At 35.3% G+C, this 27,544-nt stretch overlaps 1 protein-coding gene across 16 annotated transcripts in view; it reads left to right on the top strand.

Annotated features, from left to right (window-relative positions):
- RFX3 (regulatory factor X3) overlaps window positions 1–27,544 on the top strand; it is a 263,930-nt gene that overhangs the window by 26,586 nt on the left and 209,800 nt on the right. Inside the window, exons 1-2 of one of the 16 annotated variants that reach the window (XM_070590690.1) lie at window positions 6,778–6,839; window positions 15,483–15,541. The exons of 9 other annotated variants lie outside the window; for them this stretch is intronic. The gene's annotated coding sequence lies outside the window, so the exon portion shown is untranslated. Of the gene's footprint in view, window positions 1–1,702; window positions 1,801–6,776; window positions 6,840–15,375; window positions 15,542–19,410; window positions 19,485–27,544 lie in introns of those variants that run through there. 6 more of the 16 variants (XM_070590689.1, XM_070590684.1, XM_070590687.1 and 3 more) reach the window with 6 other exon arrangements.

The raw sequence follows: 27,544 nt of genomic DNA, 5'->3' as shown, positions 1-27,544 counted from the left end.
TGTCTGCTTTTCTAGAAAAAAATTTATTATCTGGCTCTTGTTACCTTCAATGATATTTCTGAAATTTTACTGCTGCTTACTTTGTTTCTTCTATGTTTTACATAGTGACTGTATAGCATTTTATAGGACAGTCCTGCCTGTCAGTTATTCTAAGTGTTTAGTAATTTATTAGTAATTTAGTAGTTATTCTAAGTAGTTTAGTAGTTAAGTAGTCTGACCTGCTACACGTTCTAACAATTCACGACTTTGTCCCCATCTTCTACATCGTGAGGCATGGATATGCATGGTAGTTCAGCCTGTGGGTATGAAATCAGAGCTCACTCTTGAAGATGCAACACAGGTTCAGTATAAAGGAGTTTTGTGGGAAGATTACCTCCCTCAACTAATCTTGAATATAGATTTTTGTCAGGACTGTCACAATATTAATAGAAGGCTGTTGTAGTACTTGCATGGAACTGTAAGATTCCACAAAGATGCAAACTATAGTATGTGAGACACTTGTGCTAATTTAACATGCACAAATATCCATGACTACTTATGTCTTTAGCTTAAAAAAATAAAAGTATCTGATGCACATTGCATGAGGTCAGTCGGCTTGCAAAATTGTTAGGAAAAGCTGTAAATCCTAGTCTTTGAAGTAAGATAGACCTGAGTTCAAATCCTGGCTTTGTCATTTGATAGCTAATTATCCTTAAACAAATTCCTTAACTACTTTGATCTCATTTTTTTTAATGTCCATATGGGGATATTACCTATTCAATTGGGTTATAAAATGAAAAAGTGAAAGATAAAACAAGATAGGTGTATATAGAGAACTTAGCATGGCAGTCTAGAATTAGCACTCGAACTGTGGTGGCTAGTATTATCAATATCATCTTTCTAGCTTACTCCTTATGGTAGGATGTGAGGAGGGTTTTGCAGGAGAGGGTGACAGCTGAAAATAGTAACATGGAACTGCATGTAATCAGAAACAGAATTGTTTTCAAAGAGGGATATTATGTGCCATATATTTTATTAAGTCATTTTCAGTTTTGGTCAGTGGGTAGATCCAGAATTCTTTAGAGTAAACTTTAATGAAATGACCCCTCTTCACAGCTTCAAATCTTGGGTCAGGATCTTTAAAGGTTACCAGAGCAATAATTGATAGGAAAAATATGCACTAAACAGATAAAATACTTACTACCTGCACAAAGGGTAGAATTTAAAGGGCAAAGTTATTTGTTTTAGTAAATATGATGAACCTTAAATTATTTAAACGTTTAGCCTCTCTCCAAATTTTTCTTCCACTTAAAGAGCTATGAGAGCAGGAATAAACTGTCCAGCCTTATGTTAGCACCTTATATTATTGACACAAGAGAACTGAAAATGAATATCAATAGCTTCTGCTGAGAAGTAAGGCAACAGTGGAGTCACATAAAAATCTGATTACCTTTGGTACTGTTTGGCCTACCCCTTAAAAAATGTTCAACATGCTCACCATAGATTTACAAAAAAGTTTAAATTTTAATATATTCTGTTGTTGCTAAAGGGGTCATAAAGGCATTTAATGAGAAGATGATATTTGCCAAAGAATAGAAGTGGTTTAAAGTATAACAGCTTGAAGTAGCCAGTGGGATTAAACGGGGTTAGGCAATGGCTATCCTGTTTCAATTCTTTGAAGAAGGTAATTCCAGCCTGAGCTTAAGGAGAGGAGGAGGTACAGGACATACTTAAGCTCGCCTTGATGTTTGCAGAGGGGGAAGAATGCCAGGCTGCAGTGATGCTTAGAGCCGAGGGAAAATGGCCCTTGGTGTTATGCAGGTACGGTTTGTCAGATAAAATTGCTAGTGGTCACCAGTAGTTCTACAAGTTTTAAATTAATGAATTTTTTCTTGAGTATAATTTATGTGCTTATATTGTTAAGCTGTTTAATGATATAAGTTTGAAGAATTAAATATTGCCCAAAACGTTAAGTTGGGAAATTTTAAATTTCAGAATTAAATAAAATCTATTCTGATAGAAGCCATTTTTTGACATCAGCGAATACATAGCTCTGATTTATCATCTTGTACAAGTGCTGCAATTGTCCACTTGTAAAAATGTAGAACATAATTGTACCTTTTGTACTTAATTGGCTATTATGTCCAGCTCAGTGAAGATTCATATATTAGCTTCATAAATATTCTCTGCATAGAATTTTTTCTCCTAAAAATCAAGAAATTTTTACTTTATAATTATCTTTTTTTCCTTGATATTCTTAGCACTTTGAATTGTTGGATTGGGGAAATATAGTATGTGTATATATACATTTATATACATATGTATGTAATTATCTGTGTATATATATATATATATGCATACACACACACATACACACATGAAATAGCATAAACTTTCTTTAGGGCAGCCTAAAGTTAGAATTCTTCATATTGAGATAATTGCTAGGTGAGAAAAACTAATTAAACTATCAAACTAGTCCAAACTGTCACTGTTGGTAAATCCTTTTTTCACCAAAGTCTTTTATTCAAACTGTATACTGTATATGAATTCTGTTAGAAGTGTGAATGGAAGACCCCTGGGGTCACCAGCCCCAGGAGATCCTCCCTTTTTCAACTAAATGTCTATGTGAGGGTGCGTTTTCTTCATCTACTTAACCAAAACAGCAGATCGAGTGCAGAAGTAGATACGAGAAGCTAGTTGTCTTTTATTAAGCAAGACATTAAAGATGTTTATAAAATGTAAAACGATGCCACTCTTCTCATGAAATCCTTTTTGTTTTGTTAAGATGCAGTGGTTTTATTGTCATTTTAAAATTAGTAAATATTTATTACATTTCTCCATTTTATTTTCCAATATGATGAATATGGATAGACATAACTGCTGATGTACTGAAGCCTGTTCTTAACAGCTCGAGAGAGCCAGTGTCGCTCATCTGTTCTTAACTCTGCGTTCAGATGTCACATTGCCGGTTTGAAACTAGCCATGTTGGGAGTATTTACACCTTGGAAATGAGCAGAAACTACAAATTTGGCTTTTGCTGGGTGAAGGAAGGAGGGCTGGCTGTTAAATATTTACTAGGGCACAACTAGATATAATGCACATACATAAAATTTCTTTGGGATTCTCAAAAAAATTAAGATCTAAATGGGTTCCAGAACCAAAAAATCTGCTCATTACAAAAGAACTGCTGCTAATTACTGTGCAAACTTAACACCAAAGTCTATGCTAATATATCATCAAGGCAGATTTTCAGCCTGAGGCTCTGTCTTTAGAGCCACTTTACCAGGCTCTCCTATACTGCCTTCTAAAGAGATTAACTCCATGAAGTTATTTGAAGTCAAAAGGTATGTCATACCCTTTGTGGTTCTCACCATGCTAAGTACATAGCCCAATGACCTGTTGACCAACTAGAAACTGTGAGTATTGTGGGGATACAGAAAATAGGGGAAAAAATATTCTGGGCTTGAGTAGTTAGAAAAGTCTTCAGGAGGAGGTAAGATGTGCTTGGGGGGTGTATTGGCTGTGTGGAAGGGCTTAAGCACATGCTAGAGGTAGAGGCAGGCGTGATTTTGGTGCGAAGAGTTTGTTGGGAAATAATGAAGCAGATGGAGTAGAAGGGAAAATCAGGCTAGGGATTTGGAACTTAACTGGATAGAGCATAACCAGCCAGTGTCTATTTTTTAAAGTGGATCAAATGTGAAGATGAAAGTGGTGCCTTAGGGAGATTAGTCTGGCAGATCTGTGTAGATTAGCAGGGAGTGGGTCAGAAGCCAGATAAATTTCTCTTAATCATCTGAAAGGAAGTATAGAGTGAAAACCCTGGGCTTTTAATTTAGAAAGATCATGTTTAGAATCTCCTCTTCTGTCATTTTGTTACTTTCAATTCATGGATAAGATGCAGATGACTAGCCAGTGGGGTGGTTGTAAGTAACCCAAAAGGTATGAAAGAGCTTAGTACAGGTTGGATGCTTGGTCCTATGCTAGGACCTTCAGTGAGAGGTATTATCAATGCCAATTTTACTGCTACTACAGCCACTTCTAGTATAGTAATCATTATTTGATAGGTTATAATGAATATTGGAGCCAGGAAACCTTCAGTGAAAATAGGATGTGGAAACCAGGCCCATAGGTTATAATGAATATTGGAGCCAGGAAACCTTCAGTGAAAATAGGATGTGGAAACCAGGCCCATCCGTAACACTAATGGGTGCAGGAATACAAGTGGAAGCTTGCTCATTATGTTTCTACATACATACATCAGCTGTTAAATAAAATATGCTATTACCTCCTAATTTGACCAATACAACCTTATAATGAGATGGATGACCATTTAGAATTCTCACATTTTACAGGAGTTCTGTTCTAGAATGTAGTTGCAAGGGAGACCTGGCCTTCAGTTACCTCGTCCTTCTCCTGCAGTCTCTCTCCTTTTCCCTGCATCCTAGGCTCTTTGCCATAGCATGTCCACATGCCCTCTCCCCAAGAAACCTCGCCCCACCCCTCGCAAGCTATTTCTTGACTACCCCTCAGGCCTAGAGGTGGGTATGCCTGCATCCCCGTCTGTCCTGGGGACCATAGTCCAGGGCTCTGCAAGGAAATTTGGGTCCTGAAAATCTACTGAGGTAGAGTCCAGAGGAGTCAGAGAGCATGGCCCCGGGCTGTGCAGACTTCTCACTTTATGAGGAAGTAACTGACCACAGGACCAAAGTGGGTTCTCTAAAGTGCAAAGCCCAGCCAATGGCCCCTTTTGCCTGGGTGTCAGGGTGGTGCCAGAAGGGATCATCTGACATGAGTGACAAGTCAGCAGGACTTGTTTACTATTAGTTGTGGTGTATGAGAAAATGAGAGTAAAAAAGATAAAAGGTCACTGGGTTCCAGGAGAATTATACAGCCACTAAGAAAATTAGAATGATATGTGAGAGCAGATGAGGTGGGACCTGAAAGCAAAATAACTGTTTTGCTTACCATTACGTCCTCTAGCACCTAATCAACTTCTAGCACATTGCCAAGCACACAGTAGTAACTCAATACATGTTGAAAGGCAAGATGAAGATATTTTGAATAGCTGTGCCAGAGCTGTGAGAAGAAAGTCATTGTAGAATATGGAAAGAAACAAGGAAAACAAGTTCTTGTGGGGCCTATTTAGAGCTTTGAGGGAGGGATAATCTTGCTGTGATTGGTATGGTAGAGTGTGAGCTCCTTGTGTGTGGCGACCACGTGCATTTAATATTTGTATGTGTGGTACCTGACGTAGTCACAGTTCTTTCTTAAATGAATAATTGAATAATATATGAGAACAGACTTTAAGACATGAATTGGATTTTAAGGTTAAATGGTAAGTGACAAAGACAGCTTTGTATCAGTTAACTGATATGGTGGCTGAATTGTAATAATTCAAGGAATGAAGAGATGCTAAGCAATTGTGTTAGTATCAGAATGAGGTGGTGAAAGTTGTGTTCAAAGAGGTTTTACTTGTGACCTGTTTGAAGAGGAATAGAGGACACAGATAACTGTAGATTCGCTTGAATTTTCTAATTTGGTATTCATTTAACAAGTTACATATAGGGGATCATGGTTGGAGAAAAGAATTAGAGTTAAAGGAGTAGGTAGAATTATCTTAGAAACCTAGGTATGTGTAACTCAGTCATTTGCTCAGAGTTGTTATGAAGTATTGTTTAGTCACTTAGTTTATAATAAATGTGTACAATAATACTTCATGTCAGAAAATACACTATATTCCAAAATGACAATAAAGTAATAGGAAAATCTGGTAATAGGATTTAAATGGCCAAGTTATTTTTGAGAACTCTGGTGTGTTAGTGTAGATTATTGCATTTTTGCTGTATCTGACTTATAATCGCCTAAACACACAGCAAACACCTGTGATTATTTTAGTGATCCTTTACTTGTCTTGTTCAAGTAACGCCAAATATGTGTGTTTAGACTGTTGCCTGTTCATATATACTCAGCTGTGCCTGGTTGCCTTGTTATTTTTCTAAGTTTAATGGATCAACATAAAAATTTATGGCAACTGTCACTTAATGTCACCTTTACCTTTAAAGGAAAGCAAACTAAACTAAATCCTGCCAGGCAGCTATGATGCTGTTTATAGTTGACTAAATGATCAGATATACTCTGTGCTAAATTGATCTCTAATATCATGGGTCAAATTTAGGACAAAAAAGTATGAACATATATAAACAAATACACTTAAGTATGCGTTTGTATTATCAGTGTTACCCTAAATTTACTTTATTAGCTAATAAAAATTATTAGTTTAAAAATAGCCTTGCCTGTTCTCCTGTGAACCAAAGTTTTCTTTTTAAAATTTCCGTAAAACTGAATAATCATGCGTATCTTATTAATTTCCTCAGCTTTGTGACGTGCTTATGCATTGCTTTTACTTGTTTATTTTTAAGAAACAAATCTCGTTTATTTTTAAGGAATATGTCAGCTGCTAACCCATTCTCACTTTTACTTCTCTATATACGAGAAGTTAGCAGCCTGACTCTCAGAATTGTTTGGTCTCTCATCTTCACAATTTAAAAGTACAGATTCATTCAAAGAATCCTTCTCTTTATTTTTTCCCTCACTTATAATTTTTTTGGCTAAATATGAAACTTTTAAAAATATAGATACAGTCATGCAAAGAAATATTTTAAAAATAATTCAGTTGCATGGCAATTAATATTTATTCACAAACCCAAAAATTTAAAAAAATTACATAGTTTCTAGATTTCAAAGAATTCATTTATAATGTTAACCTAATTCTTCTTGCTTTTAATATTTTAGGCCACTTGGTCGTTCTGGCATTTTATGGTAGAGAATACATTCATTTTGGCTCATGGAAAAAATATGAGGTAATTGATCACGTTCTCTATAAATTCTGAACTATACGTACACAAAACAGAATATTTTAATCTATCAACTATAACATTTCATATCTGAATTTTTTCAATAGCTTTTTTTATAGGTAAGATTTTTTTGTTTTTTGGTTTTTTTGCTGAGGAAGGTTAACCCTGAGCTAACACCTATTGCCAATCTTCCCCCCTTTAGCCCTGAGCTAACATGTGTGCCAGTCTTCCTCTACTTTATATGTGGGTCGCCGCCACAGTATGGCTGATGTGTTTGTGCCTGGGACCCAGAGCCATGAACCCAGGCCACCAAAACAGAGTATGCCGAACTTAACCACTAGGCCATTGGGCTGAGCCCTATATAGAATGTTCTTGATGCTTGGCAGTAGTTAATATGGTGAGGAACTTTTTCTTTTTTTACTACTTGTATATGTTTAAGACAAAATAGTATTGACTGTTCTTCACATTGTTATGTGGTTACAGTCATTATTTTTAAATGATTTGGTTAGCTTAGCTTTCTGTGCAGCCACGGAAACCATTACTTTTGTACCCATGTGTCACCCTGCATGGTGCCTTCTTCTATTGGCATTCTATAATGGCAGTCCACTAAGTGTATATGCCTCATACGTTTCCTTAGTTGTTTCATAGATAACCAAACATCAAGCCTGTATCAGAGTTAATTCAAATTAAAGATAGCTGTCCTTATGAAATCCAGCCAATGACGTGGTAGCTTGTGGATCAATGGATATTAACTGTTTGGTAGAATAATGAGCTCACATACTGCTGACGTCATAATTTCTCTGCTCAATAATGGGTTGGTTATGTAGGAATGTGCAGCAGTTTGGTGTATGAACTTCTGCTTCCACTACAACAGTACTTTAAAGAAAGGCCCTCCATTGCATTCAGAAAGGTGAAAAGAGCAGGGTTAGGAGTGGGGCGGGGGTATGGGAGGGGCATCAGAAGGATAGGTCTAGAGTCCGAGTACATGTAAGCTGTTCATCATCCTTGGTCTTTGAGATTATTGTTTGCTCCCAAATTGCTTCCTTACCTTTCCACATGGTCTAAATGCAATTGCCAGCCCATTCAAGATGATAAAACATTGCTATTTTAACATTTTTTCAGTCTTTGGCTTCTATGGGAAGATAAATGCACAATCTGCCGTTTAAGAGATTTAACCAAGACTGGAGAGAAATAAGCTGGAGCTGTATCCTCCATTTAAAACCTGCAGTTTTATAAAAGTTCTCCACAGCGTGCACCAAAAATTCCCCTATACATTTTCCAAAAGTTTATTATGGATATAAGGTTACAAGAAAGAAAAATTGAATAGTTTTGTGTCTAAGACCTCCGTAACATGAACAGAAAACTATGCATTTATGTATAGGAGTTTTAATTTAAGAGCTATAATCTTTATCACAGATAGTATATTTAAAGGGACAGTACCAACTCTCTCAGATAGTTTTCTTAGAAAATCTTACAACTTTATCATATTTCTAAAACCATTTGATTTGTCTGTATCAAACAAATCTGACATTTTTTTCCATATCACTTAGTTTCATGATTGACAGCATCTGATATGGATGTTGATCTCATACCTAATAATTGTGAAAGCTCGTATAGTATGCTATACTTTAATAGACATATACTTCTATTAAAAGTGCTTACAAATAACGGTGATTAGAAATAATTTAGAGGAAATTTAAAATAAAAATGAATAATATGTTGGTGGAGTCCTTTCTTTGGGAAAGTAGTGGGAGATGAGCTTACCTTGAATTATCCTGAGAAGCAATAGAGAGCAATTATATGCATCTATCCCACCTTCCCCCATCTATCCTTCCCACCTTTTCCCTTTTAATCTGGTTTTTGGACCTTCTTTCATTTTGATAACCTTAAACTCCTTTGTTATATGTGAAATAAGGAAGTTGTTTTGGGGAGGGGAGTGGTAGGGAAAGAAAACTGTTTGTTTTTACGTATTGCATAGCATATAGGACAGTAATTATAATAGACTTTATATTTACATAGTAGATCACACCTTACAGAGTGCTTTTGTTAGCAGCATTTTATTTAACTTCTCCCAACTGATCAGTTATCTGAGGTAAGGATTGTCTCCATATTATGGATGCGGAAACCAAGACTGAGAGAAGTTAAGAAACACCTTTGGGGTTACATGGCAAGTAGGTAGAAGATCTAGCATGTGAATCCAGATCTTGTGACTCTTACTTTAGTAATGTTATCCACTGTTTCAGTAATTCTGCAATCAAAGAAGTTCCTCAGGAGCCACCTTGGGGAATCAGGAGCAGGTCTACTTTTGTCTCTTTTACTGTTGGAGCTCTGAGGAGTACATCATTAGAAGATAGACTTTCAGAGTCACTGCTTCCCTTTGTGCAAGCGATATAAGTTAGAGTAGCAAACTGTACTCTCTTTTTGTTCTTGCATTCTGTTAGATGTGATGAGCAAGGGTATATACCTCTTTTCCTACTGGCATTGTGGATCTTGAAACAAGAATTAGACTCTTAGTATTTTCCTTTGCTTCTGTTCCTCTTCAACAAATATTTACTGAATTAACACAGCACACAGGATACGTAAGTTACTAGGTTTTTACCAGGCTGATGATAATTGGCTTTAAAGTAGTATTATAGTTTTAAAAACATAAATATAAAAAGTTATAAAAACTAAAATATCAACTGTCTATATTAAGCATATCATGTCTTAGTCATAAAATGACATTAATAAGTGTCATCATTTTTTTATACAATGTAAAATATTGCTTGGATTTCATAAACCCAAATCTGGTAGTTAAGCACATTGGTTCTTAAATGTAATTTCCATAATCTACTGTATGTGTATAGAGCTTTGAAAATTCTAGGTTATAGTAGCATTTATGAGTAATGATAATAGTATCTAGAAATGGTTCCTTTGTCATATTATAAAATTCTAGAGTCTTTGATAGTAATGATTCCCAAAATATGTTTTTACCTTACCTACGTATGCATTTAAGCTTTACTGTATTGTGAAAATCTATGGAATTATCTGTGAATAGAAATAAATCCCACTAGTGGTCCAACAAAAACATCATGAAATGTAATAATGGTTAAAAGTTGATCACACAAATGCAAGAGAAGAGTAATTGTTTAGACTCAAAGTCATAGCATTCTATAAATTGAATATGTGTCAACAGTTTTGCACTTTTAGAAATGAGCGTGACTCTGGAATATTAATTTTCTTAAACCTAGTCATTGAGCTCTTAGAGTACTAAGCTAAACACTTAGTTTAATAATAATGTTAAATTATTATTTAATAAACTAATAATGTTAAATTATTTTCTCCACAATTCATTCTGGACATGGAAGAATTGGAGAGGCACTGAAAAGGGCAGCAAAAATGGATATTGCTAGGAGTGAGGAAAGATTCAAGCTGAGAAACTTGCTTATTTAGTCTAGGTAAAGGTGGAGGAGAAAGACTTTAAAATCTGTTTTCAAATTTATTTGTATTTCTCTTTATTTTTTGTTCAAACTTTCATTGAAACTCAATAAAGCAGCAAAATGGCAGGTATGTTGAGAAAGCCTTATCTCCTTGAAAGCCAGACCTAAATAGAATGAACTTAAGTTATAGAAAGGGTGATTCTAATTTGTCGTAAAGAAGACACTTCCTAAAAGGTCATTAAACTCTGGAATGGCAATTGAGAGATATTTAGGAAGTCATACCCCATAAAAATCTTTATGACCATAATGGTTAGTTATTCACCTAAATATATGTTTTATCTTTAAAGTCTCTACCAAGTTTAAGGTTGATTATAATTGTGCTGCTAATTGCTTGGAAATGTAATGCAATATGTACATAAATTTGCTCTTATAACTAAAGATGATATATGCAATTTAGGGAACTTCTTTTATTATTTTTTCAGAGATAGGATAAAAGTCTCAAGTGCATTTCAAATTTGGGGTTATAGAAAGAACCAAAATGCTCCTAATCTAAGAGATAATATAAATTCCATATTGTTATGTGCATTTAAAAAAGTACTTGATAAAAAATATAAAGGAAGCCTCATATAGCTGACTAATTTAAACAATTAGTCAAGAATGTGAGAATGAAGCTATATTCTTTGGCAAGGTGGTCTAGTGCAAACAGCACCTGGGTATTTGAGTTAATCAAACCTGAGTTTGAATTATGGTTCACTCACTCGTTACCTCAATATCCTTATGTAATATGAGGATAAAAACGCTTGTATTGCAGACTTGTGAAAATTAAATAAGGGATGTATGTAAAGTATATAATCCAGTGCTTGGCATAGAATAGTGTTTAACAGTGACAGTTCCTTCATTCCCCCTGTAAGTCTTAAAGTTTCCTCAGGAGTTTGGATCAGGAAAACCAGTAGAGCATGGGGGGGATAAAGGAGCATGGTAAAGCCAAATTTAGACCCAGCAGTCTTAATCTAGAGCCCACACTCCTAAAGCACAAGGCTGTTTTGCCACCCAGTTGCCAAGGCAAGATTGAGCTTAGTTGGCACCAGTGTATAAGTCTTGAGTTGACAGAATTGCTGATCTTTACTAATAGAGGAAGGTATATACCTGGATATTGTAATGGAAAATAATCCTCTTATAATTTGTATTTGGATGTAGGCTCTTAGGCTTTTCTACATAGTTAGGTATAGATGTGTCTGTTTCTAGAATTCCCCTGAGTATAATGGAGCCCAACCACAAAGGCCTGTCTTGGGTCGAAGTAGAAAACTGTCTAGTTTCTCTGTTGTCCCTCTTCATCATTTTTTATTATCTGTATCTCACTCAGTGCTAGAAATGCCTGCTATGTAGTAGGCTAGAAATACAACATTGAACTAGAAAATTATGGTCCCTATCTCAGCAGGGACACCATTGTCATTGTAGATAGGACAGTTCTTTGTGGGGTATCCCATGTTGCAGCATGTTTAGTGTCTGTGAGCCAAAATGGCATTAGAACAATTCCTCCTCCCCAATCATTGTGGCAACTAAAATGGCCTCACATTTTTCCAAAGTTCCTGGGAGGAGGATGCGGCAGTGATATATCTGGATGTTATTCAGACTCAGCCCTGAGGATGGTAGCTGCCCACTTGCCTATCCACTATCCAAACTGAGTAATTGATTTTAAGCATTTTTTGTTTTTTCTGGAATCCTGGCTTCATTCAAAGCAAGTAGAGCTGAGAGCTCTACAAAGCAAATAACTAAACTGCTTACACTGGATACGATGGCCAAACTGAAAAGCAAGATTAGTTGTGGATAATCTTACCTGTGGCTAATTGAGAATTCTCATTAAACTGTGTAAATATCGAGCATAAGTTAATAAACTCCCAAGTTAACATACCAAATGATGCTAGATTTTTTTGAGCTGTAGAATCAGTCTCTAGGACTTTACATATGCAAGTTATTTCTCCAAGACATATCATATAGCTCATTTATGCCAAGTGTATTCTGTACACTTAAACGTTTCTGCTTCGCTTGTATTTTTTGAAGTGACATTTTTAAAGAAATTACAAATTCTAAATGATTTGTCAGTAGAAACAACTATGAAAGAATTACGATTTTGAATTTGTCATGTGAAAGAGGAATAAATGCAAATTTTCATTCACTATCCATATCAGCTGCTTTTTTTTGGGGGGAAGATTGGCCCTGAGCTAACATCTGTTGCCAATCTTCTCTTTTTGCTTGAGGAAGGTTGTTGCTGAGCTAACATCTGTGCCATTCTTCCTCTATTTTGTATGTGGGACGCCACCACTGCATGGCTTGATGAGCAGTATGTAGGTCTGCACCTGGGATCCAAACCTGCAAACCGTGGGCTGCCGAAGCAAAGCGCATGAACCCAACCGCTGTGCCACCGGGCTAGCCCCCATATCAGCTGCTTTTTAATCAGAATTTTGTATTAAAAGTAATAACATTTGAAAATTCACTCAGGCTTCTGACAGTTGTCATTATTTTAAATGGGAATAATTTTATTGTATTATTACAGAAATTATATATGCTTAATGTAAAAGAATAGAAAACACAGAAAGGTACAAAGAAGAAAACAGAAAATCATTCTGCTCAAAGATTACTACACATCAGCTCACAAGATTACTCTCACATCTCAGGATTTCTCTCTTAGTGAGTGCATATGTGCTCACTCTGGTGCTCTTGGGTGTGCTTCTGCTCACACATGTGTGCTTGCTCTCTCTCTTCCTTACACAAATCTTATAAAAATTGGGTCATCCAATTTGCTTTTTAACTTTGGCACTCATATCTTGAACATATTTTTATGGTAATAAATAGCATTTTATATCTTTTTATTGCCATTGTATGAATTTATTTAAGCAATTTTCTAGACATTTAGGTGGTATCCTATATTTTGGTATTACGATTATTATATGTGCATCTTTGTGCAACAATTCCATTATCTCCTTTATATGAATTCTTAGGGATGGAATTGCTGGCTAGAAGGCTGGGTACGTTTTGAATGTTTTTATCAACTACCAGATTGCTCTCTACAGAGGTCATGCCATTTTATATTTCCAACAATAGTGCTTTAATATTTTGTTTCTTTGCATGCTCTCCAACACTGGGTATGATCAGTCTTTGCAATTTTTTTGTATTTTTGCCAATCTGATAGTTGAAAAGAAAATCTCACTTGGATTTACATCTCTTTGATAACAAATGACAAAAAAATTTAAAAAGTGTATTAACCATTTGTGTTTCTTTTGTTGATTGTCCATTTATATCTTTAGCCCATTTTCCTCTTGGGCAGTTTCTTCTCTTCCTCCTCCTCTTCTTTCTTTTAAATTTAGAGATCTCTTTGTAACATAAGGATAGGAACATTTTTTGTCATTCGTACTGCACATATTTTGCCATTTAAAAATATTTGTTTTGCTTTGTTTTAGAGACATTTTGGTACGTGAAGGTATCACTTTTTTTTTTTCCAGTTGGTGTTCCCACATTCTAATATAGCCATTATAACTCATAATGACTCAGTAGATGGTCTAAAGATTAGATGTTTAAAAAAATGAAGGTACTTTTCAGGTGGGAAACCATTTTGCTACCAAGGAAGGTGAAGAATTGCTCATATTAATTAGATATGTTGGCTGTGATTACATTTTCAACGGCTGCTTATAAAAATAGGGATTATCAGAGGAAGATACTTTGATATAGTTGCAAGACTTCTTGTTTTAAAGCCAGATAGTCCTGGCTTTGTTTATTTGTTCTTTAAACAATAAATATTTATCAAGTACCTGTTGTACATTAAACATTTATAATGGTTTTTCTCCTTACTGGCTGTGTGACCATGGGCAAGTTACTTAAAGTAACCAATTTCATGACTCAGTTTATTTATTTGTAAAAGAAGGATAATACCTATCTTGCTGAGTTATTTTAAGGGTTAGTTATAGTTTACCTGAAGTATCCAGCAGCACTTGGCATATAATTAGACAACAATAAATTAGTTGGTATCAGTGTTGTTATTCTTCATAGTAACAAAACATAATGTAACTTTAGCCCATTATTATATATAATATCATTGCTGTGGTAGTAATTTAGCATATGGAGTAATTACCTGTGATTATTATAGTTTTATTAATAGAGAGAATGTAGCCTAGCTAGGTTGACTATACTTAAGATCCTGTCAGATAATTAATACCTCCTTATATTTGTATAGCAGTGTAGTTTTCAAAGCTCTTTCTCAATTCTTTTATTATTCATTCTATACAGTCTTCCTATAAGATAAGATAAAGGCCTGTATAATTTTCCATTCTACAATTGAGGAGCTGAAGCTTGGAGAGAATTATTGACTTGTCCAAGGTCGTATGGCTTGTAAGTGATTAATCAGGTTCATATTTTCCATCCACCTATGATTAAGATTCTCACTGAGCTTACTTTGACCCTCAGTATGGGAAGGAACAGAGAATGGAATCTGACTGTAGTTGCCCAGTCTTCCTTTAGCGTTAGCCATTTTATAATTTCTTGTGCTTACTCCCATTCCAGTCATCTGAACATTGACCTTCTGTTTTAGTTGTCTGTTGCATTGATGGTGGTTACAGTGAACCACACCTCTTGCCCTTGTGAAGTCTCTTTCCTTTCAATCTGGACTGGGCCTGTAGCTTACTTAAATAAACAGTATGCAACAGAATTAAAGCTGTGCCAGGTCTGGGTGTAGGCCTAAGAATGTCAGGTAGCTTTTGCTTTTGTGTTTTTGGAAGAATTGAAACATCATGTAAGAAATCTGGCCACTTTCCTAGAAAGAGCATGTGGCAAGGAGGCAACATGGAGAGAGAGAGAGGCCCTGAGGTTACATGGAGAGAGAGGCCTAGCCATCCTAGTATTCTAGCTGAGCCCAGTTTCCACCTACCAGCTGAAAGCAATCATATGAGTGACCACCAGCAAGATGAGCAGAAGAAATGTCTAGCTGAGTGCAGCCCAGATTGCAGAATTATGAGCAAATAAAATAGTTGTTTACTTAAGCCAGTAAGTTTTGGGGTGGTTTGTTACACAACAATAGAAAAGCAAAAGAAGCATGACAGTGTTCTTAAAAATGAAAGTTTTGCTAAAGAATGTTTACTTTTCTTGGCCTATTTTGACAGTTTTGGTCTTTCCCTGGCTTGCCAATATCAGGCAGTGTTGAAGAGAGGTAATAGTAATTAATAACTCTTTTCCTTTCCAGAAGCGCATCTTACTCTACCTTAACGACACAGCTTTGGCTGATACTTGGGTGAATCTGAGGTAAACCTTCTCTCTCTATACTGAGTCTCTTCAGAGAAATCTCAGGAGATAGGGTTGCTTCCTATGTTCAGGTCTCTAATTCCTCTTCTCTGTTAAATTTCCCTCTCCCAGTCTTTTGTGGCCCTTTTTATCCCTCTCAGAGTTTAATTGGATTTGGCCTGGGTCAGCCAAGTAAAAGAAGATGGAATAGCCTTTATTCCTCTAAGTTGAACTTGTTCCTATTGTCCAAAAAAGACTTGATAAGTCTTTTGGGGCTGAGAGTAGATCTAAGACCAGGAATCACCTTTATTTTTGATCACGTGTTTATTAGTTAACACGAAAGATATATACAGTTAACAGGAAAGATACAATACAGTGAGACATTGCTCATGCAGTTTGTTTTATTTTTCCCTTTCACAGGTCAGTTTCTCTCCTATTTAACTTTAAATATTGCAATATAGTTTATTCCCCCATAAGTTTCTACCAGAGATAAGAATCAGTGATCTAAAAATTTATAAGTATAATTATTTTAAACAATTTTTTTTGGTTAAAATGTTTTTTTTTGTTTTTTCTCTTAAAAACTACATGAAGACAGATTTAAAGTATTCTGGAGTTTGATTGGCTTCCAGAGTGGTGGAGTGAGGCCTCAGTGTATTCACTCTCCCTTTAAACAACAAAAACATGGGCATAACAATTATAATCAACCATTTCAGAATTCTGGCAATTAACCAAAGCCAACGAATGAACTGAAAATTGACTGTCCATGAGAAAACTGCTGAACCTAGAGAAGACAGTGGAGTCTGTGACATTTTAACTTGTGGCTATTCTTGTTTTCCCTCCTTCCCCAGCTTAGTGGTATAGCAAAAGCTGGCAGCTTTACAGACAACAGAGAGATCTGACCACTTTTGGAGATCCATTAAAAGCACCATCCCCAGAGCACAGTTGATATTTTGTCTGAACTTGCAGCTCCCTGGGAAAATTGTATTCTCAGACAGTGGTTGGCTATTTGATTTGACTCAGAGCTCAGCTCAGTTGGGGGAAGAAAAAACCTACCCCCAGGGCTTTGCTGAAACAATAGCAACTGTTGGCAACATCTCCACTGTTTAAGGCTGTGATTTCAGTTGGGGCAAACAGGAGCTTGGCCAGGAATTTAAAAGGAAATCCTGGAGAATTAGCCAACCATAGGAAACTTTGTAAAGCTCCAACATATTCCTGGATATCTAACAGGCTGCACAATGTGCAAGGCTCTGCACATGCCCAGGAAAGACCCATGAAAGGAGATCACCTCTGGCTGGTCTTGAGGTTCTGTGTGAGCGGGAGGTGAAAACTAGGGCTGTCTTATAAACTACCTAAATTTTGAAGGTGTGATTGCTCACAAAGATTCTTTTGGCAAAGGGTGGAAGACATACAGGCAAGGCATTTAAGGAAATCATCTCACCAATCATTGGTTGACCACTAAATTATACTGACTCAGGTGTGACTCTTAGGAAACCAGGCTTAAAATAAAAACAAGAACTTAAAAAAGAAAATCTAACAGAGAACAGGGAATACAGAATCTACGGAATTATTTCATGAAAATATGAAACAAATAAGCAGCCCAAAAAAAGAACACCACCAAAACCAGTGATAAAAAATCTTGGTGGGGTGATTTGAAGGATTTTACCAAAGCTGGTAAAATATATTATTTAAAATGTAGAGTTTTCCACAAAAAGATTGAGACACACAAGAAACAGGAAAGTATACTACATACACAGGAAAAGAAAAAACCCACTGAAAACCAGCCAAAAGAAAAATTTCCCTGTGGGAGCCCAGATTGGGATTTAATAGACAAAAATTTTAAGCCAACTATTGCAAATATGTTCAAAGAACTAAATGAAATCATCTAATTAAAGGAAACTGTGAGAATGATATCTTATCAAAGAGAATAGCAATAAACATAGAAATTATTTTTAAAGAACCATATAGAAATTCTGGAGTTTAAAAGTATAACTGAAATGAAAAATTCACTAGAAAGGCTCAACAACAGGTACTATTAGACACATGAAAGAATTAGTCAACTTGAAGATAATTCAGTAGAGATTATCCAGTGCAAGGAGTAGAAAGAAAATTTTAAAAAATGAACAGAGCTTCAAGAGACCAATGGGACACCATCAAGTGTACCAACATATGCATAATGGGACTCCCAGAAGGAGAAGAGCCCAAGAAAGAGGCACAAAGTACATTTAAAGAAATAATGGCAGAAAACTTCCTAAACTTGCTGGAAAATATTAGTCTACACATTAAAGAAACTCAATGTATTCCAAGTAGAATAAACCCAAAGCAATCTACAATTTGATGCATCATAGTCAAATTTACAAAAGTGAAAGACAAAGAGCAATCTGAAAGAGTCAAGAGAAAAATAACTAGGCATATAAAAGGGATCCCCAATAAGATTAATAGCTGACTTCTTATCAGAAACCATGGAGACTAGAAGACATTTTCACAGTGTTGAAAGAGAAAGACTATCAACCGGGAATTCTTTAACTAAACTCCTTCAAAGAAGGAGAAATTAAGACCTTTACAAATAAACAAAAACTGAATTTGTCATAAAGACTTGCCCTATGAGAGGTATTAAGGGGAGTTCTTCAAGTTGAAACAAAAGGACACTAGACAGTAAACTCTAATCCACATAAAGAAATAAAGAGCAATAGTAAAGGTAACTACATAGGTATTATGAAAGACATACTTATAAAAATACATATAAATGCATTTTTCTTTGTAACTTTTTTTCTCCTGTTTTAAAAGACAACTACATAAAGGAAAAATAATAAAACTTTGTTGGTGGGCTTATAATATGTAAAGATGTAGTTTATCTGACAATAATTGTGAAAAGGAAGGGAAAGGACCAGAGGTATATTGGAGAAAAGTTTTTATATATTATTGAAATTAAGTTAATATTATTCCAGACTAGAACGTTTTAAGTTAAAATGCTAATTGTAATTTCCAGGCTAACCACTAAGAAAATAATCCAAAAAAATTATAGTGAAAGAAACAAGGGAATGGAAAGAAACAAGGGGATACTAGAAAGTATCAATTTAACACAAAGGAAGGCAAGAATTGAGAAATAGAAGATATTATAGAGCTCAAATATACTTTTATAGAAGTTAGATGTGTAATTCTCCTGTTAAATAATGTATTTATTTAATCTTTAAGGAAATGTTACCAGTAGGGCATATTGGTTCATGACTCCTCTTGGGGGCTTAATTTTATGATACTACTAGACAGTTATCAATAGATTTTTAAGATAACGGTATACGAAAAATGCACCCAAGGGAAGTCAGTGTGAAAAGATGCATTAACCCTCAGTTCTTAAATTGTATGTAGCTTTGTTTCCCTGGAGATGAAACAGCAAAATATGGAAATAAGAGATACCCTTTATTTTGTTTCTAAAAGTTTGAGTATGGAAAATTTAGTTCTTTCTCTTCTTCTAAACATGGAGGCGGGGGAAAGGATGAACAGAAGTCTTTGGGGGATCTTGGGAAAAAGGCATCTGGAGATAAAGAAATGTTGAAAAGAGAAATGTTCTGGGCAGAATATTCAGAAATCTTGAGAAGTATTTCTGCCTGCATTTTCCATATTTTGTTGGTTCTATTCTCCATGGGTTCCCAAGCCGATGGAGATCTGATCTTATAACAAGGATTGTTTAATGCAGTTTAGAGCTGCCATATTTATAATGTATTACATATGCCTTCAGAAACTAAAACCCATGTTTAGCTTTACGGTGTAAAAAAAATTTAATTATATTAAACAATATATGTAATTTCCTTATTATAGGAAAAGCGGCTAAATTGAATTTTCTAACTACTGATTTAAACTATCCTTTAAAAATGAAATTCTCAATCTGTTTTCAGTCCTAGCACAGTTGAAGAATATAACACAGTTTCATCAGTAATGATGGCTCACTCAACTGGGAGCATCTCTCTGGGTGAGAATAAGTAATATTTTAAAAGACCTCCAAGTAATTCTGATATGGCATACTTCCTTTCCATTATAAATAACAAATTTAAATCATAGATTCCTAGAATCTTACAAATGTTAGTGTTGGGATAACAATGATTAAAATTGAATCTACTCCTGTGAGACTATTTTGTTTTCTTGAGTTATATTGAACCTTTCCAATACTTACTTCTATTACCTTACTAGAGTTTTCAGGACATTTTTATTCCTAGGTTTCATTTTTTTAACGATGTTAACCATTTTTAAATGTACAGTATAATAGTGTTAATTCTATGCACACTGTTGTGCACCAGATCTCTAGAACTTTTCCATCTCGCAACAGTGAAACTATAGCCATTGAAGAATAACTCCTCTTTTCCCTCTCCCCTCAGACTCTGGTAACAACCGTTCTATTTGCTGTTTCTAAGAGTTTGACTATTTTAGATGTCTCACGTAAGTGGAATCATGTAGTATTGATGTTTTTGTGACTTAGCATAATGCCAAGGTTTATCCATGTTGTAGCATATGACAGGATTTCCTTCTTTTTTAAGGCTGAATGATGTTCCATTGTGTGTATATACAACATTTTCTTTATCCAGTCATCCATTGATGGGCATTAAGGTTGCTTCCACCTTTTGGCTATTGTGAATAATGCTACAATGAACATGTGTGTACAAATACCTATTTGAGATCCTGTTTTCAATTCTTTTGGATATATACCCAGAAGTAGTTTTCTGGATCATGTGGTAGTTATATTTCTAATTTTTTGAGGAACTTCCATACCATGTTTCATAATGGCTGCACGATTTTACATTCCCACCAACAGTGCACAAGCGTTCTGATTTCTCCAAATCCTCGCCTTGTTATATAACACTTGTCATTTCCTGTTTTTATTTATTTATTTAATAATGGCCATCCTAACCATTCCTAGGTTCTTAACGTATTGCTGACATATTAGGTCTTTATTTTACTTACCTCCTTATTCACTTTCTAAAAAAGCAAAATAGTTATTTTAGGAGATTTCCTATAGTTACTACAAATCTTCACACTGTGCTCTATCCTCAAACAGTAGAATACCAGTTGAGGCCAGTTTTCTAAACACACTAGATTGAATATATAAAATTGGACCTTTGAATTTGTTCATAGTTTAACAGTTATGGTCCTTTTTACCTGGAATTCATATGATACTGCATGAATGCATCACCACCTTATAAGGCAGAAATAAGATGCTTTTTTGTCTCTACCTCTAGTTTCTAACATGATAAATTGTTTTAATGGTGGTGTTATAATGGTATTTGCTGTCACTGGACTGACTTGTCTGCTCCTGTTTCCAAGCCATCCATAAATGCCACATATTTGGATGCATTACTTCGATGTATACCTAACGTGCTTCTTCAACTCTCTCTGAACATGGTTGTCTCCATTTCACTTATCCTGTGGCATCTACTTGTGAATCTTTCCGTCATCCATTCTCCACAGAGTTTTTGCCTAAGTGGAGTTGTGTTGCCCAAAACTTTGCTTCAATGCTGGTAGACCAGCTACTTTCCAGTGCACTATATTTGATTATCCTGTTTAGCCATTTAATAGTAAGTAAAGCTTATGGATGATATTTATGATTATGTTCAAGACAACAGATGTGATGCTTATAATCCATTTAGTTCTCACAGCTATATACATTTAGGTATTTTCCATCTTCTGGATGTTTAGATTGATTGGGACCCCAAATGTTGTTTCTAACTGTCTTTGACCCTTCCAAAGATTATACTGCAATATTGTAAGATTGGGGGGAAAAATTGAATTTGGGGGCAGATCTCTATTCAAGTCTTGACTCTGCCACTTGTTGGCTGACTTACCTTTGGATGTTTCTTTTCTCTGAGGCAGAAATCTCATCTGTAAATTGGAGGTAGTGGTACTTAACCTTTTATTTTAAAGGCTCTGTTGATATTGTGAGCTTGTGTTTTTAGAAAGCCTTAACCAAGGAGACTATCGTGTTAGCATTTCCTTCTTCTTCTTCTTCTTCTTTTTTTTTTTTTTGAGGAAGATTGGCCCTGAGCTAACATCCGTACCCATCTTCCTCTGGTTTATATGTGGTACGCCTGCCACAGCATGGCTTGATAAGCAGTGCACAGGCCTGTACCCGGGATCTGAAGCAGAGTGCCCTGGGCTGCTGGAGTGGCGTCTGCGAACTTAACCACAAAGCCACTGGGCCTGCCCCAGCATTTCCTTCTTACAAATAATGAAGGTGAAGAGATTTTCAAACTCTAGTGGTTCTTTTATGGCCCATATTTGACAGGAGATCTGTTCTGATGAGTTTGATTCTTATAGTTTGTCCATTAATTGAAAAAGTCGCTTAAAATAGTAGGTCATAAAAAAAATGATGCATATATGCTACTAACTTATTACTTTAACTTAAAACATATAAATGGGCTATCTTTTGATTAAGACCAAGGCCTTTTCTTGTAGTATGTGTTTGCTGATTGGAACTCCCAAGTCTTTCATAAATCTACATTTCCAACAAATTGTTTCCAGTTTGTACTTTATTTCTTTAAGTAGATTAAAAATGTAGACAGTTGAAAAGCAGTGGTTCTCAAAGTGTGGATCCCAGACCAGCAGCTTCAGCATCACATGGGAATTTCTTAGCATGTAGATTCTTTGGTGTAACCCCATACCTACTGAATCAGAAACTAAGGGGGTGGAGCTCAGCAATCTCTCTTTTCATAAGGTTTCCATGCTAAAATTTGAGAACTACTATTCTGTATTTTATGATTCCCCCCAGGTTTTATAGTTCTCTTCCTTTGCCTATTTCAGCAGCAAGGTTTTTATGACTTGCCTTTATCAAGTCTTTTCAAAACTTTTGACTTAGTTTTTAAAGGTACAGTATTTTTTATTTTTGCTTTCATAGTTTATCTAGTATTGAGTTAAATTAGCTAATTTACAGTAACAATAAAACTCCTCTAATGACGTTTTAGAACAAATACTTCTGGTTTTGGGAGAACATGCAACTTAGCATTTGGGAGCAGAACTGTGACGGGCACACTAGAGAGTAGTCTGCAGGCTGTGAGTTTTCAGCATGCCATGGGCATCTGTCAGTATGGTTGGAAAGGAAATGGAGAGAATGAGTCCATATAGCAAGTTAGGTAAGTGAAGTTTGGTCAAGAGAGCTTCTCATACATATTTTTCTGTATAAGCTTATAGATTTCTCTGATCCATTTGTCTTTATGGCCCCTAATTCAATATGCATGCTTTAGACTTTTGTCGGTCCCTCAGTAGTGCCTTTGGCTAGATCCTGGAGTTTGAAATTTGTTTTTAATAACTCCAAGATCTCTTAGGTAAACATCATGGGGAAAGCAGAGAGCCCACCCAGCAGTTCATATCGAAGATGACATGTGTTGTCACCAAACAGGAAACTGCGTAGCAGCTAATACTTGAAGATCAAAACAGATGGAAATGTTCTTTCCTAGCCCGAGACTGTAGCTTTTGCTCCAACTTGTAGGGCCTACTTTGATTTTTGGGGAAGCCAATCATGTGTGGGATCATTTAATTCAACACATCATGATAACCATTCTACCAAAGTGCAGCTGAAATATTTGCCCACTATTGAGATACTTAAAGGGTTACGTAAGTCCATCTGGAATCTGGCCTGCTGAATTGAAATCATTGCTCTTTGGCAACATTCTGGATGGACTTTCTATTGAGCTGCTTTTTTAAATGTATATTTTAATTATTTGTATATATTTAACCACATTGCTAATCTCGCCAAAGGAAAGGGCCTAAATAGCCTGTGTAAATCAACTCTGGATCATCTTGTTCCTGCAATAGTTGGGTCATAGTACTGCTGTGAAACATTAATAGAAAACTACGTAATACAAAGAAAATAACCATTGCATAACAACATCAGGATACTATTCAACAGTTCTCCAGTAAAACAGCCGTACTAGTCCCACTGAAGTTGTTCAGATATGGCTTTGATATAGCTCAGTATTCATTCTTCAGTGACAGAGCAACCTGATCATTCCACCAACAAAGTGATAGCTGCTATAAATCTGATTTTAAAAGGAGTGAATGTTGCTTAAATGCTTACAATAGACGAAAGTTTTTGTTAGGATAGGCTCTAAATCCACATATTTGATATGCCTACCATAAATTGTGAGTCTGTATTTAAATTCCACTTTGTTGTCTGGAGAAGTGTTTATAAAAGTAATGAAAACTATAGTTTCTTGCAAAACTAAAGAAAAATGAGGCCAAAAATTACACAGAAAATAATTATTGAATAAGTTTTAAATGTTAACTATTAGCTAGTGATGTATATGTGTATATCATTTTATTGTTACCCTCTAGAGTGTTGTTATCTGTGTTTTACAGATGGGAGAAATGGATTAAGAAAGCTGTTGACTTGCCCAAGGTCATTTAGTAGGTGGTAGAGCTGGGATTTGTGCTGTGGTCTATTTAACACTAAAGCCCAAGCTTTTAAATACTACTTTACACCTTAATATCCGGTGCTTTAATATTCCTGGCCTGCTTTCAAAAACTTTTCTCTTCCTGTCAATTCCAGAGATAACATTCAATAACTTGACAACAGTGACCTTTCTAAACAAATATAGAGTGGTACAGAACCAGATGGCCCAAGATTATATTTTATTTTTCTGGCTCAAAATAAATTGCCTGCTCTAAGACTGATAAAGTCCAAAAAAGACCCTTCTGTGTCCCAGGACTTCATCAGGCCACATGGCCAGCCAATGCCCTTTATCATGAGCCAGTCATGAGTACAGAGCCTTATGTCTTTTTACTATAATTTAGATTAGGGCCTAATGAAAGGGCAAGAAGCCGCTTTCCTAAATGAGATCATTCTGGCCTGCAGTAATGGCAGTGCACTTGGGTAGAAAGAGTCTGAGGAATTAAAGACAGAAAGGCAGTACTACTGTCTGTCTTATTAAGTGGATGCAAGCAAGGAGAAGGCTGATTTATAATTTAACAAACTCCCAAATTAGGCATCTTTTTTCCTGTTAGGATTTAAGTAGAATTTTTCTAAAAATTAAAAACCTTATTCTTGATCATTCAAAATCTGGGTAAGAATCTTTTTGACACTCTTAGACAAATGTCGTTAGAAAATAAATTCTATATTGGAAACATAAGTTACTACATACACATAAACATAAATGTAATGCCTAAAATGAGCTCAGTTACACTTAGTCAAGTTCAGAGTTAGAAAGACCAGGTTACACAGGGGAGGCATAGAAATGTTTCAAAGATTTGTTGACGCCACCTTGTAATTGACAATAAATTACAATAGCAAAAGAAACGCTGGACTTGGAGTCAGGAGGCCTATGTTTGAGACCTAGCTTGCCATTACCCTGTTAAGGATCCTTGAGCAAGTGATTTAAATTCTCTGTGTCTCAGTTTTCTCATTTGTAAAATGAGGCCGGAATGATATTACCTGCCTTGTTTCTTTATGGGGTTGTTCTGAGGACAGATGAGGGAGCATGTGGCAAAGCTAGGGTGATGTACAAACAAATGCTGTTGTTATGGTGGCATCTAGTATATACTGGTAAGTGTCCTGAGTTCTGAATAGGACAGACCTGCATTTGGAATTGCTCTTTTATTTAGAAGTTTGGTGATTTGGGCCAAGTCACGACAATCTTTTTGAGCCTTAGTTCTCTCACCTGTATAAGCTAATCCCTCTCACAGAGTTATGAGAATTACATTAGTGTAGGTGCTATTTTTAAGTTTTAATAAAATAGTGACAAGTAGGAATTATAATGTTATCTGGAACAAATTTCAGTAAGTTAGAAAAGAAATAGCCAGAGGCTTTTTATCTGTTGTCAAATTTCTTAGCAAGATAAATAACTCAAAGAATATTAGAATGTTAGTGCTAGAAGGACCCTGAAGGTCATCTATCTTATCCTCCTCATTTTAGGAGAAAGGATTGCCTCCTAATCATATTTTTGTCATTTCTGCCACGTTTATATGCATACAGGATAACACTGGCACCAGCATCATCAATTGTAAAGCATGTCAACCATCTCTCAATCTTGATAGATTCAGATTTCTAAAAATGTAAAGCCAGAGAAGAATTCTGCTTGGAGGTAGTATTGTGTTGTGAAAAGAACCTGGGCTTTGTTGTCAGAAGTGGAGCTGGAATCTTGATTCTGTCAATTACTAGTCCTGGGACAGTGGGAAATGTACTTAGTGTTTGGTAGAGTATAGCTACTTAACTATGCTATTTCTTTACCTACCATGTAGGCCATGTGTATGTCTGTACCTTAACCGTTTTCACATATGATTCTTTAATTTGAGATGTTTGCTATGTATGTTATTTATACTAATTATTCTTGACTTTTTCTGCTTTGTCTCCAACAAATACCTTGAGATTGCAGGGTGGGGTTGTGGCAAATCAGAATCTTTGAGTTGTGGGTCAGGTATACTTAGAAAAGGCTTCCCTTTAAGCCTGGGTTAGGGACTTAAACATGGAACTATAATTTTTAAGACTATAATTATGTTAAGGCATTTTTCAAAATTTTTTCTTACATTATTGAGTTTCAATTTATCTATGTTGGTTTTGCTTATATTAGGGGTTACATGTGTTTAAAAAATTCATTAGAAAGCTAAATGGGCAGAGTTTTACTATGAAATTTTAAAATACTATTAAGTGTATTCCTGTGGGAAGAACTCTTCTAAAGAAAATAATAGGAAAATAATATTTTATCAGTGAAAACTCAGTAAGAACAAATGCAGAGAATATTTATATTGATAATCAAGAATAATGACACTTGTGTACTTTTTAGAGCACAATGTTAAAAGATTCCATAGTTTATATATTGATGATAATTTTGTTTTTCTTTGACTTTTTAAGAATATTCTTTTCACTCTTACTTGATATTGTGGAAATATACAAGTTGATCCTTAAATTTGAAAAAAGAAAATTCAAAACTAATTAGTTATTCAGTTCTAGATTCTAATGGGACTAGATTGGAAAGTGGAAGAGAATAGCAGACAAACACAGAAGCCTAAGATTCAGTGTGAATTTTCTGTCATTCATCAACGTTTCAACTTTGGAATGCGTTTTCCTTTCTCTGTTTTCGTTAAGAAAATAAATGGACAGAATTTATCACTTGATCATCTGTAGCATAATTTTATTGTAACCAGTAGTTTGTAGACTTTCAGTGGAATTTTTTTAATATGAATTTGTGTAAAGAGGCTTTACGTCTGCCTAAATTTTGGCTGTACTATTAGAGAATGGGTAGTATAAAAAATTGGCAGTCAGTTTTCTGAAATATTAAAATGAATTGGTTATATAAAGGGATACAAATGTGTAGTTTTACATTTTTCAACTTGTTTTTATGTTGTCCTTCAAAACGTTTACTATTTTGTAATGAAATTATGGTTTTTTACAAAAAGAAAACAATTGGGTAAAATATGAGAAATATTTTCAGTTGTCCAAGGCTAATGTTGGCTTAAATAGGTCTAGGTCTTCATGGTTGACAGCTACAGATAATTAGCTTTTTCTTCCTTAACAAAGAAAGCAAATGGAGCTGCAAGACATTCATTGCCTTTTCTGTCATCGTAATAATAATGTATGTATTTAACTTCTGCAGTTCCTTAAATTGATTTAGTGCTAAGCTGCCTACATTACATATAATAGGAGTGACAAGTGAAAGCTGCAGCACATATTTGCGTGGCAAAAGGGAGCAGTGATTGACAGCAAAGTTCCTGTCTACAAGAAATAGCAGTGTTGTGGAGCTCAAAAAGGGCCAGATACATAATTCGTAAAATTGTAGAGCAGATTCATGAAATGAATTTTAAAAAGTGATTGCCATTCGGTATATTTGAGTCTGTGTTCTTGGCTCTGGGCAAAGGGCACAGATGGACAGAATCTCACCTGCCTGCTGAATATGAGGAAATTCCTTTTAAGCATATTAGTATTTGTAATTTAAGATTGATACTTCCAAATTGTAGATCACATTATGACTGACTGAAAATTTCCTTCAGCTGTAACTGATTGACCTTATTTGAAGAAGCCAAATAATACATTTATTCAAATGAGGATTTTAA

The sequence above is a fragment of the Equus przewalskii genome, chromosome 22 (assembly GCF_037783145.1).
Source record: "Equus przewalskii isolate Varuska chromosome 22, EquPr2, whole genome shotgun sequence".
Classification (NCBI taxonomy): Eukaryota; Metazoa; Chordata; class Mammalia; order Perissodactyla; family Equidae; genus Equus; species Equus przewalskii.
This window is presented reverse-complemented; position numbering and strand designations above follow the sequence as displayed.